At 56.0% G+C, this 11,286-nt stretch overlaps 2 long non-coding RNA genes across 2 annotated transcripts; one reads left to right on the forward strand and one right to left on the reverse strand.

The window, feature by feature from the left end:
- Positions 1-5,761: 5,761 nt before the first annotated feature.
- On the reverse strand, positions 5,762-6,317 carry LOC105713239 (putative uncharacterized protein encoded by LINC00205; the record flags this gene model as incomplete). Its single annotated transcript, XR_010343908.1, has 1 exon — positions 5,762-6,317. It is a non-coding gene; the product is annotated as a putative uncharacterized protein encoded by LINC00205 (long non-coding RNA).
- A 4-nt stretch (positions 6,318-6,321) lies between these two features.
- LOC105711495 (uncharacterized) lies at positions 6,322-8,519 on the forward strand. The gene is made up of 2 exons (XR_001106020.2): positions 6,322-7,569; positions 7,801-8,519. It is a non-coding gene; the product is annotated as an uncharacterized LOC105711495 (long non-coding RNA).
- The last annotated feature ends 2,767 nt before the right edge of the window (positions 8,520-11,286 follow it).

Here is an 11,286-nt window from a genome sequence, read left to right on the forward strand (position 1 = left end):
TGCGTGGGGCAGGACACGGGGGGTCGGTACTCTGGGCCGGCGCCGGGTGCACGCGCCCCCTGAGTTGGGGACGGGGTGGGAGCCGCGCGTTGGAGCCTGGGTTTTTGGTCTGGGGTGCCGTCGAGCTCGCTCCTGCGGCCTCCTGGATCTCCCCAGCCCTGGAGCCCTGGGGAGGGGGCGCCCGGGCTGGGGCGCGGGCCTCCAAGGAGCGCTGGAAGGACTGTGCTGCTGGGGCGCGGGGCCTCGTGGGGTGATCGGGAGACGCGCAGGGATCCGGAGCTGCCGCCCCTGCGCTGCCCGCCCCTGGCCCCCTCTGTGAGGGTTTATTACAGGTCTGGTTTCGGGAGCCAGGTGCGTTCCCGCTGCCACCGCACACCGCGGCCTCCAGGCAGCTCTCCTGCTCCGCCGCTCCAGAGGGCACCAGCACTGGCCGACTGGCCTGGGGCGCGGCGCTGGCAAGCCTGGCCTTCTGAGGGGCCGCTATGCTGACTCTAGTGCAGGCAGCCCCCAAAACAGTATAACTGGACGAATTCCTGGAAGGATGCCAGTTACCAAAAAAGAACATATGAATGCTCATTATCTGTTCAGTTAAATTTGAGATCAATTTGTACTCAAGTGTCCTCACACAGAAAATTCCAGGCCCAGAGGACCAAGCTGGTGGATCGTACTTAGCAAAGCAATAATGGGAATGCTGCCACTCAGCGGATGAGGAGGGGCCGCCTGTCCCTGCCTGGTGTATGAGGCCAGCATTGCCCTGATAGCAGAGTCAGACATCACCAGACAGTAGAAGCAGAGACCAATGTCTTTCATGCATCTAGACACAGAGCATTTCAGAAAATTAGCAAATGGAATCTATCTGCCTATTGCTTACAAAAAAGCCAAATTTTGAAAAATGCTTGAAGAGATTCATTCTGAGCCAAGTGGGAGGACCATGACCCATGACACAGCCTCAGGAGGTCCTGAGAACTTGCACCCAAGGTGGCTGGGTTGCTTGGTTTTGTACATTTTGGGAGACATATGGCATCGGTCAGTGCTTGTGAGGTGTGCATTGGTTTGGCCCAGAAACAGGACAACTCCAAGCGGAAAGGCCTCCAGGTTACAGGTAGGTTCAGAGGTTTTTCTGATTGGCAATTGGTTGAAAGAATCATTGTCTAAAGGCCTGGAATCCATAGAGAAGAGTGTCTGGGTTAAGATAACAGGCTGTGGAGACAAGGGTTCTTAATATGTAGATGAAGTTTCATCGGTGTTCACCTTAGAGGCAATACATGGCAGTTTCCTATTCAGATGACCCGCGTGGTGAAACCCAGTCTCTGCTAACAATACAAAAACAAAACAAAACGACACCAGACTCTGAGCCAGTCTCTTCAGAATCAGAAAAAGAGCTGGAAAAAGAAGGGGAGTCTCTACAGAATGTGAATTTCCCCACAGGAGACAGCTTTGCGGGGCTATTTCAAAATTTGTCGAAGAGATCTATTTTGGGTAAAATACACTGCTACTTTCAGGGTCTGCTGTCACGTGATGCTGTACCAGAGTCAGATTGGAACTTGGTGTCTTTTTACTATCGAGTCTGCTCTGTCAGTCTTAGGACCTGTTTTAATGTCAGTGCTGGTCAGCTGCACCTGAACTCCAAAGGGAGGTGAGTGTAATGAGGCACGTCCAACCCCCTTGGTGGAGAGGAGGGTTAGAATTCTACTTTTGGGTTACACTATATGAAGCAAAAATTAAAATTTACTAGACCCCTAATAGGGTTCTTTTAAAGCTGCAGGAAGAGGATAAACATGCAGGTCAGAGTGGAGTCCCGAGCACCCAGAAGTGCCAGGTGATGGACAAAGGCTTGGAAAAGAAAAAAAGACCTCAGCCAGACACAAAAGCATGAGCCTTAAAAGAAAAAATAAGAGATGTTGAACTTCATCAAAAAGTAAGCCTTTCCGGTCTTCGAAAGACACTTAAAGGGCAAGCCATCGACGGGGAAAATATTCAGAATAATGGATCTGACAGAGGGCTTGTATCTGGAATATATAAAGATCTTTTAAAATCCAGGAATCTGACATGAAGATGGTAGCCAGCCTGACACACAAAGGAAGGAACCCGAATGGCCGATAGGAAGGGAAGTGAATGTGAAAACCTCAGTGGGATGCCCTTGTCATCACTGGACTACTACAGTTAAAAACGTGGATGCCAAGTGTTGGTGGGTGACTGGAGTGGCCGGAACCCTCAGACATAGTCGACGGGAGCTGCGCCCTTTGGAAATCATTTCACAGTTTGTGCTTCATCCTGGCTGAACCCATAGCTGGAGTCATTCCAAAAGCAGTGACGAGAATTTCCACCATGGAGTGCCTCAAACCCACTGAGATGGGCTGGTTGGGATTCCAGAGAAAGGCCCTGTCGCCAGGGTGATCCGTCCGGAGCACTTACTAGGATCTTGCATAAGGAGAGCCTGCAGTGTATCCTCAGGACAGATAGGACAGATGGCTGACACAGCCATTCCATCCTGCCTTTACCTGGGAGAAACAGCACCACCTGGCTGAACATACCTTCTTATATACCCATGGGTCCTGGACTCGTGCAGCCTTGTGGGACCCTGACACTCCCATGGGCAAGCCAAGGGGTTTGCCTGGGCTTGTGGCCAGAGATCCTTGAGATGGGTTTCCCTGTGCAGCCCTCCCCACGGCGGACCTGCAGCTGCTGCAGCCACGCCTCTATGCAGCCCTCTGCTGCAGCGCTGCAGCCACGCCCAGGCCACGCCTCTATGCAGCACTCCCCACAAGGGACCCACAGCTGCTGCAGCCACGCCTCTATGCATCCCTCTGCTGCAGCTGCAGCCACGCCCAGGCCACGCCTCTATGCAGCACTCCCCACAAGGGACCCACAGCTGCTGCAGCCGTGCCTCTATGCAGCCCTCTGGTGCAGCTGCAGCCATGCCCAGGCTATGCCTCTATTTAGCCCTCTACTGCAGCCACGCCCAGGCCATGCCTCTATGCAGCACTTCCCACGGGGGACCCACAGCTGCTGCAGCCACGCCTCTATGCAGCCCTCTGGTGCAGCTGCAGCCGTGCCCAGGCCACGCCTCTATTTAGCTCTCTACTGCAGCCATGCCCAGGCCACACCTCTATTTAGCCCTTTGTTGCAGCCATGCCCAGGCCACGCCTCTATGCAGCCCCTTTGTTGCAGCCAAGCCCAGGCTACGCCTCTATGCAGCCCTCTGGTGCAGCTGCAGCCATGCCCAGGCCACGCCTCTATTTAGCCCTCCGCTGCAGCCATGCCCAGGCCACGCCTCTATTTAGCCCTCCGCTGCAGCCACGCCTCTATTTAGCTCTCATTGCAGCGCTGCAGCCACGCCCAGGCCACCGCCTCTGAAGACAGGGGCAGTGCTGCTTTTGTGAACAAACACTTCTTTCAAATGTCAATAATCAATGCTTAGGAGGTAAGCGCCCAAGCAGAAGCCGACCCTCTTTATGAAGGGGGCCACAGAACACCTCAACCAGAAATGAGCGGAACAGCCAAGGCCACAGGGGAACTGAGCGGGCCACACCCCTGCCTCTAGGCTGCTTGGGACAGGCCAGCCCTGACCCCACTGGCTCTTATCACAAGGACTCACAGTGGAGCTCTGCTGGACTCAGTGACCTTAGCTGGAGCCCACAGACCCAGGTCCTACGGGCAGTTCTGTGCTCACGACCTAAGAGGCCAGAGCCCACACTGTCTCCAGCAGGCCCGACTCACTTCTCCACGGCAAAGGCTTGGCCTTGCTCCGGGCCCGGGGAGTCTCCCCCACTCAGGGTTTCTTCCCGGGTGACAGTGGTGGGAGAGCAGGCAAGCCACGTGCTGGGTGCCACAGTGGGGAGACTCCAGGCTGGCACCCCTCGGCCTCTGTTGAGCTCTGGCCTTTCTCCTCCCTGTCTGGGCAGCTTCCTTCAGGTTGGGGAGGCTTTTGTTGACCCCTAGATTAAAGTCCTAATCAGGAATGATCCGGAAGAGATTTTATGAGTCTTTCTCAAGAAAGTCTGTGTCTGAGTCTCAGGAAGTGGCCCCGTTCCCTGTACAGCAGTCTCTTCTGTGACCAGCAGCTCACACAGCGAAGGAGGGGCTCTTGGGCCCACAGACCATTGCCCTGAGGCTGCCACGAGAGGGCAGGAGAGCCCTTCCCGGGAGCTCCATGCCAGGGGGCAGGAGAAACGCAGCTCCGCCAAGCTCTGCATCTATGTGTCCAGCAGGGAAAGGAGAGTCTCCAGCACACGAGAGAAGAGCAGACGGGGCGGCCCCTGCCGAAGCCTCCCATCGCCTGCGACCCCCGAGAGCAGGCCCTGGGCCCCTGCAGCCCCTGCCGAAGCCTCCCGTCGCCTGCGACCCCCGAGAGCAGGCCCTGGGCCCCTGCAGCCCCTGCCGAAGCCTCTCCCATCCCCTCCGACCCCCGAGAGCAGGCCCTGGGCCCCTGCAGCCCCTGCCGAAGCCTCTCCCATCCCCTGCGACCCCCGAGAGCAGGCCCTGGGCCCCTGCAGCCCCTGCCGAAGCCTCTCCCATCCCCTGCGACCCCCGAGAGCAGGCCCTGGGCCTCTGCAGCCCCTGCTGGAGCCCCTCCCCAACTGCCGACCTGCTCCCAGCTCGCTCAGCTCCCTGCAAAACCTCACCTGAGGGGAAGGAGGCTGTTTGGGCTCAGATGCAGCAGGTGCAGCTTGTGGGCCTAGGGCCACACCTGTGAGAGCCCATCATTCCACCCCTGCTGGGCCCTGAGTATCATCTGTCCCCACAGAACTCAGAAGGGTCAGCTCTGGGCACTCCAGGCCCCCAGCTGCATGAGTGAGCCCTGGGCCCGAGGCGGATGTGGGCCAGAGGCCCCCCGGCCAGAACACCCACAGCAGGTGGACGCGTGCACCGGATGTGGGTCCCCTCCCGAGAGACATGCAGATGGGGAGGAGCCCAGCAGATCTCAGCACATCTGGATCTTCCACCCATCACTACCTCCCAGCCTCCCGGCCCGACAGGGGTGGCCCTGGGAGCCCGGTTAGCAGTGAATAGCAGAGAAAGGCAGTTGGGGATGTCATCATTGTCCCCGAGACCCCCTGCCATGGAGATGAGGGAGCTGTCCCTTGGCAGAGGGAGGCTGGCCAGTAGGAGTGGACAGAGAATGGACCCAGTGGCCGAGGACCGCTGAGCTCAGGACCCAAGGAGGGCTCTCGTAGGAGCAGGGATGAGAGCAAACGCCAGGGATCCTGTGCAGGCCTGCTTGTCCGCCAGACTCACTGCAGAGTTCCCTCCCTGCACATCACAGTCCCCAGTAACCAAATCTTGCCTTTGTGCCTGGAAGTGCACAGGGAGGTGACAACCTTGTGAGTCAGTGGCAGGGCAAGGAGTCTGGTTTTCCAGGGCCAGAGGCCACACTCGGAGGATTTCTTAACACTTTCCCATGGACAGCCTGGCCAGCAACGTGGACAGAGGAGGCGCCCGAGGGTCCCAGACCACCAAGTGACCAAGCAGCGAAGTCGCCCGGGGTTTCCTAGGGGTGCACCAATCCCAAGGCAGCCACCTGTGGTCACTGTACAGGGGACCAGCGCCCCAGAAGGCCTGCAGTACAGAAGGGCCTGCCTCCCGGGAGAGACTGGCCAGCGCCTGCAGGGGCCTGGGGGGCCACAGTGAGGGCTCTGCTGGCCCACCTGCCCTGAAGCAGAACCCAAGCCTTCTGCCTCAGGGAGCACCTGGACAGCTGCCTCCTGTCCGGCCCTGGACACATCCCAGCGGTTACATGTGGGGGAGGTACAGCCTGGGCTCAGGGCCAGGGCCCACTCTGCGGGGATGCCAGACCTGGGGGCGACCATGCCTGCTCAGAATTCCCCCCACACCTGGGCTTCTCCATCCTGACCTTCCCCTCCCCAGGGAAGGCCTGTTCTTCCTCAGCATTGCGTAGGGGGTGGGAGGCGGGAGGCAGGGCCCACGGGGTGGAGGGAGGAAGGAAGGCGAGGCCCGTGGCGTGACGTTCCCCCAGCAGGGGCTCCGGGAGAGAAAGCCCCATGTCTCAGGGAATGGAAACAGAGATTGCGCCACCCGCACGCACTCGGTGGCTCAGAAAATCATTTTCAAATGTTCTGAGCCCCTGAGTTTGGCTCTAAAAGGGATGTGACCAGTTCGTGACAGCTCCACTGCCTGTGCCTTGAGAGGGGAGCGTTCGACTTTGGGGGCAGCTTTCCCTCCAAGAGGAGCTTCACAAACATCCGCTCCCCGTGGGGTCGCCTCTCCATGGCCTGGGGCCGCTGTTGGAGGCAGGGTCTCCAGCTGCCGACAGGCAGGAAACGTGGGGGGTGAGCGGGGGTCACGGCTGGGGCCCACTGGAGACTGTGAGAATCCGTCCCACAGGACTCTCTGGGATTGAAAAGCTGGCAGAGGTGAAAAGTGCGTCATGCGCTTCGCTGGCCCCGGCTGCTTATTTATGTTTGGAGGGCTGGCTCCAAGGACGCCTCTTCTCCCTCTCCAGTGATGGCGTCAGTGGAAAAGCGGACGGGGCTGGGGGTGCTGGGCTTTCCTCCCCGGAATGAAGCGCATCCGGAGGTTTTGCTGATTCCCGAGCAGGCCCTGAACCCCGGGTTCAGGGTGGCAGATCCACGATTGCTGAGCCTGGCCCTGAGCCTCGGCATAAACGTCGCAGACCCCCTGGCCCGGGCGGTGTCCGTTCCATCCCTCCGGAGCGAAGACATCAAGTTCAAGTGTGAGGTTTAGAGATTCTAAAAGGAGAAGGGCCAGAGGTCTTGAAAACGACCTTCCTCACCTCGTTCATTCATTCCAGGATTTTGCGAGGGCCTCCGTGTCCCGTGCTTGGTGGGGCCTGGGACGCAGGTGTGAAGGGCGCTGCTCTCAGGAGCAGACGGAGGTGTAGACGAATCAGCACACACCCACCTCGGGCGCACAGAGGGCCCTGCGGGGAGCTGTGGGTGCAGGAGGGGACCCTCCTCGTCATGCTGACGGTGTCGGCAGAGTCTGCAGCTTCTGCAGGAGCGGACCTGGGGTTCTTCTGTGAATTGTTTAAACAAATCTTTTGCGCAGTAGTCTTCTCCTGTTGGGACACCTTGGTAGTTTGAAAGTGGTTTCTCGCATCCCTCGCTTGTCTCTTAGCTTTTTAGATGGTGTTCTATTTTAAATTTTGAATATATTTAATGTGAGAAATAGTTGTGCGCGCCATGAGTCCCTGTGTACCTATCACCCAGCCCAACCACCAGGGGCACTGGGGGACTGGCCACACCCCCCTTCCTTAGGACTCCTGAGTCTCGGGTGTTACTTAAAGGGTGTTTCTTACAGCCAGACAGTTGAAACAAACTTTGATGTCTCTTCCGTCTTTCTACGGCTGTGGCGTCTAACATTCTAATAGTGTTCCCGTCAGCCGGGGCTGAGAACAAAAGAGCGTAGACTGTGGGGCTGAAGCAGCAGAAACGTACTTCCCGCAGTCCCGGAGTGAGGAGTCTTGGCTCACCGTGCCACGCGCTCAGGTTCCTGGTGAGGGTCGGATTCCTGGCTAACCAAACTGCCTTCCCAAGAACGCTCCGCTAATACTGTGTCACTGGGGGTTAGGCTTCAGCATCGCACATGGTGAGCTCTTTAATCCACTGGAATTTTGGTTGCAGTTGTGTGAGATACAGCTCTAAGATTTTCTGTTGCAAATACGTAGCCAGTTATCAGATGATTTATTGAAAAAAGAATCTTTTCTCCACTCACCGACGTGAAATGCCACCGTCATCATAAACAAAATTCCTGTAAATACTTGGTACTGTCTCTGCTTTCTCAGTCCTGACTGGGGGACTTGTTTCTGTTTCTTTGCAGTAACTCAGGCCATTAGCGGCGACAGCTTTACAGCAGGCTTCCTGCCCAGGCCTCGCGAAAGCATTCCTCGGCCGGTCTGCCCGGTTCCTCTCCCACGTCAAGTTTACGAGCAGCGTCAAGGCCCACGGCAGTCCTGTGGGAGTTTTAAGGGATGCACGTAGTTCACGGGGCAGTTTGGAAAATTGTCATTCGTGGGACTTCGAGTCCTACTACTTGAAAATGGATTCTAGCTCTCAACTTATAGAACTTTGGCAAAGCGTTTCAGAGTTCTTCGATGGCAGAGGTGCTGATTTCTCGGTTTGTTGTTGAGTATTTTATGAAATCCATGAAGTTTTTGTGAGAATGAGTGGGACGCTTTCCCATAAAATGTGGTGACTCTGTATCGCTGTTGTAATAAACACTGATGATTGATGTATATGATGTTACAGTTGGCCACTTGTAATTCTAGTAGTTTGTCCGTTCATTGTTTTGAACGTTTTAGGTAAACAGTCAGATAATTATGCAAATAATTATAGTTGTATCTCTGCCTTTCTAATATTTATACTTTGTATATATTATCATGTTTGGCCAGAACTCAAGTATAAAACCAAGCTTCTTTCTCTTGTGTCTGACTAATGACAGTGAGTCTAATGCAGGGGTTTGCAAACTGTGACGCGGGGGCGGTGGGGGCAAATCCAGCCTGTGGTCTCTTCTTGTAAATAAAGTTTTATTGGAACACAGTTATGCTCATTCTTTTACATATTATCTGATGCTATTTTCACGCCACAGCAGTAGTGTTAAATAGTCCAGACACAGGCAATATTGCCGGAAAAACCTAGAATATTCACGATCTGAGCCTTTACAGAAAAGTTTGCTGGTGTCTGTCCTAATGTATTAAACACCATGTTTGTTACAGGATCAGGAAGCTTCTGACTATTTCTAGCTTTCTGAATTTCTTGTGGCTGTGTGTGCCTTAAACGTAGGGCTAAGTATTAAGTTTACAAGATGCTTGTTAGGAGCCTATCTTTTGAGATGCTCGAGCGTCTCCCTTTTCTAGTCTCTTTACGTAGTGAGTTACCCTAACAGATTCTCTAGTTAACAGAGTTGAAGCTACTAATGCCAATTCAAAATCAGGGAACCGCTGGGCATGGTGGCTCATGCCTATAAGCCCAGCACTTTGGGAGGCAAAGGTGGGAGGATTCCTTAAGCCCAGGAGTTCGATACTAGCCTGGGCAGGATGGCAAGACCCCATCCCTACAAACAAATTTTTTAAATTAGGCAGGCGTGGTGGCAGACATCTGTGGTCCCAGCTACTCAGGAGACTGAAGTGGAGAATGGCTTGAGCCCAGGAGGTCAGAGCTGCAGTTTTTTTATTTTTATTTTTTCCAAGTCTTGCTCTGTCATCCAGGCTGGAGTGCAGTGGTGCAATCTTGGCTCACTGCAACCTCCACCTCATGGGTTTTAGGGATTCTCCTGCCTCAGCCTCCCGAGTAGCTGGAATTACAGGTGTGTGTTACCATGCCCAGCACATTTATATATTTTTAGTAGAGATGAGTTCCACTATATTGGCCAGGCTGGTCTCAGACTCTTGACCTCGTGATCTCCCACTTTGGCCTCCCAAAGTGCTGGGATTACAGGCATGAGCCACAGTGCCCAGACTTTCTTCCTTTTTTTTTTTTTTTGTGATGGTGTCTGGCCTGGATGACAGAGCAAGACTCCATCTCAAAAACAAAAACAAAAAGCAAACAAACAAACACCAGGGGGAACATCCAGGAAAGCAGGGGACATCAATGCCCTGTGAAACCGTAGTCACAAGCCAGGTCTCCAAACCTGAGCGTGGGTAATGTGTGCCTGCAGCTCGCTGGGCTGAGTGTGTGTGACACTGCGCAGGCTTGCAGGCCCCGGCACGTTTCTGCGTGTGTCGTCTTCGGATGATAACATGCTCCGGGCAGGAGCCGCTGGAGCAGCGTCTGCACTGGGAGAAAGCCCGTCACACCGTCCTCTGTGGGAACCTTCCTGACAAGGTGGCCACATAGGGGCAGATATTTCCGAAAGGGGCTTAGAATCAAACCCAGGAATAAGGACATGGAATGCTGAGTGGTTTCACAATCAAAATAGAGGGTTTATGTCAAATATTGAATATTAAACAACAATTAAAGCCAGCGTGGACGGAACAGCTGAATGCTCAGCCTGGGCAGGGGCTCAGGAGGGGCTCCTGGACTGCACCAGCAGGAACTGAACCCCGGGGACTTTGGGGCTAAGAGCAGAACGTCTGGACGTTAGAGGCAAGCAGGTGGGTGGAAGTGAGCGCAAGCTGGGGGTCCCCTTACACCGGCTGCCCTCCACATCTCTGTCCAGGTCTGTCTCTGTCCTCTGCACATGGCACGCACTGCTCCGGGGGCGGCCGTGCCACAGGTGGGCAGAACACGCCTGAGGAAGGCGGGCCGGGCAGAGGGTGGCCAGTGGCTGCAGGCGGCAGAGCTTGCTGAACTGGCTGGGCCTTGGCGATCGATCACCTGGTTCTGCAGATACAGAAGTGCGGAAAGTAATAGGCACTTGCTGGGACTGGGATCCAGGCCGGCAGCTGCCCAGCCCAGGGCTCCTTGCTCCACAGCGTGGGCCACGTGTTTTCCAAATAGGAGATGCTCCAGAGGGGAAGTATGCACCCAGGCCCTGCAGAGGCAAGGGTCCAGCGTTTCATATCCCGACGTCCCTGGGCCCTGCCCCTCTGCACAATGACAGTCGTCTGGGAGAGGTTTCCCACAGCTGACCTTCCCTCCAGACCACTCCAGGCTCCCATGGATGGAATGTTCATCCTGTAACTGCACGGATTTCACAAACCACAACTTTCCATCTTACTCTCACGAAACCGGGAGCCCAGACCATGAGAAAGCCAGGGAGGCGGCTTCGCACACCGGCAGGCTGTGGGGGAGGCCTGGGAACGATCCCCGCTGAGGAGCTCCGCCCCACGTAGCCGACCCCTCGCACCCGAGTGTGGCTCATCCCCTTCTGCAGCTCTCGTTCAGAGCCCCTCTACCCAGAACGTCCCCACCCCAAGCCATGCAGCAGTGCCTCTGTGGGGTCTCAGGCAGCTCCTGACTTCCCATGAGTCCTGGGTCACCTACAGGAGGTAGAGATGCAAGGGCTGTCTCTAGGGTGGCTCTCGGGTCAGAGAGCCGCCCTACACCCTCATCTGTCCCAGAAGGCCCCCAACACCTGCAGCCACCCACCCCCTCCTGGGGCCTCAGCTCGTCCCCTGCTGCCTCCTCCAGGCCTTGTTCCTCCCTCATCCTCCATCCCCCTCGGCCTCCACATCCCATTAGCTCAAGAACATCCTTCAGCACTGCTCAGCCCCAGACAAAGTACAGCAAAACCCAAAGCTGCCCCGAGACCCCCACCGTCTCCGGTCCGGCCTTGCTTCCTTGAGCACCACCCTCGCCTGCCTGGTGTCACCCACCCCGTGCCATCCCCACGGCCCCAGTGGCCCCTGCAGCTGCCTCCCTGTCT

Source organism: Aotus nancymaae, unplaced genomic scaffold, assembly GCF_030222135.1.
Source record: "Aotus nancymaae isolate 86718 unplaced genomic scaffold, 86718_ANA_hifiasm-v0.15.2.pri h1tg000022l_1, whole genome shotgun sequence".
Lineage (NCBI taxonomy): Eukaryota > Metazoa > Chordata > Mammalia > Primates > Aotidae > Aotus > Aotus nancymaae.